At 37.0% G+C, this 5,003-nt stretch overlaps 1 long non-coding RNA gene across 1 annotated transcript in view; it reads right to left on the reverse strand.

The window, feature by feature from the left end:
- The window catches only part of LOC120540665, a 64,139-nt gene that overhangs the window by 18,578 nt on the left and 40,558 nt on the right, over positions 1–5,003 (reverse strand). The gene's annotated exons all lie outside the window — the stretch shown is intronic.

Below are 5,003 nucleotides of genomic sequence, written 5' to 3' on the forward strand. Positions count from 1 at the left end.
CACTTTGGGAGGGTGCCCATGTTTTGATTGGCCCATAACCTGATGAACACTGCAGTTATTTAAACAACCGCTGTCAGATTACGCGTGTGTTCAAAACAGAAAGCATTTAGATAAGACATTGAAAATCTCTGAGGGATAATCTCTTTGCCCCCGACACCATAAGAAGAATATGCACCCACCACAGGAGAAATCCTAATTCAAAATAATTTTGGGTCTGTGCATTGAGAGTCTGTGGTAGTTCTCACTGAATCATACACCTGGCAAATTAGAGCAACATTAGAACAGCATGCCATACAATGGTCAGACCATGAAAATCCCTCCACTTTTTACCATGTTGGAAGACACACATTATAATCATCTTCTGCTTAGCTATAATTTTACACAGCTTGTACAAATGACATTAACATTAGTGGCTGGCATATGTAAATCACATGTAATATTATACTTGAAGACATGCGAGAAAGTCTCTGCATCTTTTCTTAAAATAATTTGTCTGACATGCATTGCAATTCAATAATGACAGTGTGCAAATTTTGTCATAATTTCCACCAGCAGGTATTTAAAAACATAAAGGAGTTTTTGTATAATTGTTCTAGCATTGATACTTTGTACATTAATTTAGTGCTAAGTATAAAAAACATTTTCTTGTGCCTTGTTCACACAAATTAACAGACACCCAATTCAATGAGCTACTTTTTAAAAAAGCATATACACCTACCAGTTTTCAAAAGAAAAAATGTAAAAAATAAATAAATAAACACCTGAAAACCATTTAAAATTGTAAATATATCATATGGAATGCAGTTCAGTTATTGATTCAGTAACTAAAACAAAGGGTGATGAATAAAATGTACTATTGTTTGTCTTCTTTTTTATCAGTGATATTAAAACATAAGAACACATCTTTCAATAAAGGACTATTACATTCTAACAAATGGTAGTTGTTACAGTAATTCAGATATTACAAGTTATGCAGAACTTTATTCCTATTCTGTTTGTTTTTTAATTACTGTTTCCTTAAAATTCCATGCTGGAACAAAATGTATTTATGTTCTAAATATTTTCTATTTGGAAATTTTATTCAGAATCATAACAGCAATTGTATATGTAGGCACTCGGCTCCATTTATTAATAAAACATGTAATAAACCTCCTAGAATGTAATTAATTAGATGCTTTAGAGAAATAAACAAGTAAATTAATAAAAACATCCTTTCATTCATTATTATAATCCAGTTCAAAATCACCCAGGCTGGGGCATATCCCAGCAGCATCAGGAACAAAGTCTCGACAGGACACACTTCTGCTTTGGAGCAGTCACGCACACACTCTCACTTACTTGGTTTACTGCAGCATCACAAATCAACTGATCACACACATCTTTGAAATCTGACAGAGTAGCCAGAGAAATCCTCACAAAGACACAGGAGGAAATGGCAAACTTTACAGGTACAGTGTTTGGGTTAGATTTCAAACAGGACACTGGAGCTATAAAGCAGCAATGCTAACCACGATGCTAGCATGCTACCCATGAGTGAATACTACTTGTCCTTGAGAATGTGGGACTTTATTACACATCTAACACATTTTTTTTAAATGTGGGATACTGGAAAATCTATACGTTCACGTGTATGAAGCAGAATTGAATACGTCAGTGCATGCTTTTTTATCATGATATTCAAATCTAGTAGTAGTCATTTTGTGGTGTATACAGAGTACTTGTTTGTCTGACCAACAACAGTCTCTACTGTCATAATATAAAAGAATGTATTAAATAATGATCTGAATTTAATTACTATTTATCAGTTTATTCAGAATAATGCGGAGAGGATTTAAACAAGAACTAGGCAGTATTACTGTTTAAGTTAAATTGTTACGTCTTTTGAGTTTTGACTTAATGTTTAACATTAAGCCACCATCTCCTTATGTTAAAGAACTTTTTGAAGATTATATTTCAGCTACTACACAGCAATCACAAAATGAAGGCCTTTTTAAAATTCATTTCATAGGCAAAACTATAACAGAAAATACAGACTTTAGCTATATGGCTCCTATACTCCTGAACAATCTTCATTGGCTTCATCATTTACCTCAGACGTGAATCTATAATTTTGGTAAAGGAGACCCTGTTTTAGGACTGCTGGCAAGGTTGTACACTAAGCCTGGTACTGCTGCTATATTGACCAAAATACCCTTCTTGGCATTGGATAGGAATTTGATTGAACTGGATTTTTTGGTATCACTTTTAAAAGTCTCCACATCAGACTTTTCCTCTTTTTCCTTCAATCATGTTCACCAACCTGTACCATAGTACATTCTGAAATGCCCCAAATGGACCTGGGCAAATGTTGATTAAAGTCATATTAATAATATGTATATTTTCCTAATGACTCTGGACCCAAAGGTGGTGGGTGTGACAATGTGCTATCAGCACATGCTCCCAACCTCTCTCTCTCTCTGTTTAGCTGAATATATAATTTTGTGTTTAACTCATTCTTCATCCACTGTTGACAGCCACTGTAGCAACACAGTAAACTGGCCTGACCAGATCACCCAGCCAGGGTCTCCTTGTACATTGTAAAATCACCATTAAAAGTACATACATGAAAACAGTGTAATCATATATATACAGTATATGTGCTTTCAGAAACATTTGCAAATGTATTAAAAATCAAAAAATGAAATCCCTCATTTATTTAAGTATCGAGACCCTTTGCTGTGGCACTACAAATTGTGGTCAAGTGCCTCCTCTTTTCTTTAATTCACAATCAGATGTGTCTAGAACTTGATTAGAGTCCACCTGAGGCAAACTAAATCGATCAGACGTTAAGGCACATGTGTAGTTGTGTATTGAAAGTCCCAAAATTCACACTGCATGTCAGGAAAAAACACAAGCAATAAAGTCCAAGAAACTCTCTGTAGACCTCTGTGATAAAATTGTGGCGAGGCATAGATCAGGGCAAAGTATTCCTAGAATCACAAAAGTGTCAATAGTTGTGAAATGGAACAAGGTTGGAACCACCAGAACTCTTCCTAGAGTTGACCATCTGGCCAAACTGAGTAACTGGACAAGAAGGGCCTTTGTTCAGGGTGGTCACCAACAACCCAAAGGTCATTCTAACAGAGCTTTAAAAGTTTTCTGCTGAGGATCTGTCATGAGGATGACCACCTCAGTAAAACTCCACATTAATCATACATTTAAGGTACAGTGGCTAGATGGAAGCCACTCTTGATTAAAAGCCATATGAAAGGTTAAAAGACTCTGAGGGCATGAGGAAAGAAAATTCTCTGGTCTGATGAAACAAAAATGTACCTTTTTGGAAGAATTAGAAGCACAATGTTTGCCGAAATCCAGGCACTGCTCATTACACCCCTAATAATATCCCTATGGTGAAACATTATGGTGGCAGCAGACATACTACCTACACTTCAGGACAGGTAATCTACCTGAAGCTAAGTATGTCTGGATCTTGCTAGTACTTGGAAAGGAAATCATCTTGGAGAAGCCTGGAAGAGGTGTTGGTGAGGCCAGCAGTGGGCGCATACCCTCTGTGTGTGAATCCTAATAACCCAGTACTGTGACAGGGACATTGAGCTATAAAAATTGGTGCTATCTTTCGAATGAGATATAAAACTGAGGAAATACATTTCTGTGTTCGTTTGAAAAAGAGTAGGGTGTTTCCCAATGTCCGGACTAGATTGCCCATCATGGTCTGGTTATTCTGACCCCTGAATCATCTCCTGTCCCTTATTGGCTAACAATGCCCTTCACCACCCAATAGCCAATATGTGGCAAGCACACTGGCAAAGAATGACTGCCAATGCATTGTCCAAGATGCTACACATTGTTGGTGGTTGAAGTGGTTCCTTACTTATGTAAATATTATTATTATTATTACTCCTCCCTCTCAGCAGCAGGCACAGGGAAACATATTAAAATTGAGGGAAGGATAAATGCAGCCAAATACAGTGAAATTATTAAAAATAGTCTGCTTCGGAATGCAAACAACCTCAGACTGACAGTGGCCTGAAGCATACAGCCAGGACAATGCTGGAGTGGCTTTATAAGTCTGTGAGTGGTCCTTGAGTGGTCCAGCCAAAGTCCACACTTATATCCAATAGAACACCTGTGGAGAGACCTGAAGATGGCAGATTACAGACGCTTGCCATTCAATCTAACGGAGCCTGAGAAGATCTGCCAGGAAGAATGGTATAAAGTGTGTAAATCAAGGCGTGCAAATCTAGTAGAGATTTACCTAGGAAGACTCAAAGTTCTAATTGCTGCCAAAGGGGCTTCTACAAAGTGCTGAATTAAGGGTCTGAATGCTTAGATGAATGAGAGATTTCAGTTTTTAATTTTTAATAAATCTGAAACCTTAGTGAAAATATGTTTTCACTTAGCTACTATGGGACATTGAGTGTACATTGGTGGGCAAAAAATTCAGCTTGATCCATTTTAAATTAAATCTACAACATAATAAAGTATGCAGACAGTTAAGGGGTCTGAAAACCTTCTGAATGCACTGTATATACTATATTATACAGACAACAAATATATGCGTACAAGGCATCCATGATTGGTAAATTTGTAGATAGATTTGTACACCTAAATAGCACCAGTTATGGTTTGATCATTTATTATAAACCCCATATTTTATAAATATGCTTTTGGTATAAATTAATTGTTCTGAATAATTTTAGAATCCCTGTTGTAAAAGTACAGTTTGGTCGCGTTCCATAATGTTTATTAAACTACTAAATACCATTAAAGAGACCGTAATTGTAAGCAATGCTTCATGACACACCCGTCTCCACTTACTGCCAGGTTGATGCTTATGTGAATGAACAGAACAAGTTACAAAAGCGCGAAGTGTGCGAATTCGGCGCCATTTTGGTTCTAATCTGGCCTGTTAGAAGATGATAAGCCGCGCGTCTGTTGTCAGTACGTGAGCCGCAATGGCGTCTGTGTGTGAAGACATTGCTCGCAGAAGCAAAGCAGTGTGG

Source organism: Polypterus senegalus, chromosome 12 (genome assembly GCF_016835505.1).
Source record: "Polypterus senegalus isolate Bchr_013 chromosome 12, ASM1683550v1, whole genome shotgun sequence".
NCBI classification, from domain to species: Eukaryota; Metazoa; Chordata; class Cladistia; order Polypteriformes; family Polypteridae; genus Polypterus; species Polypterus senegalus.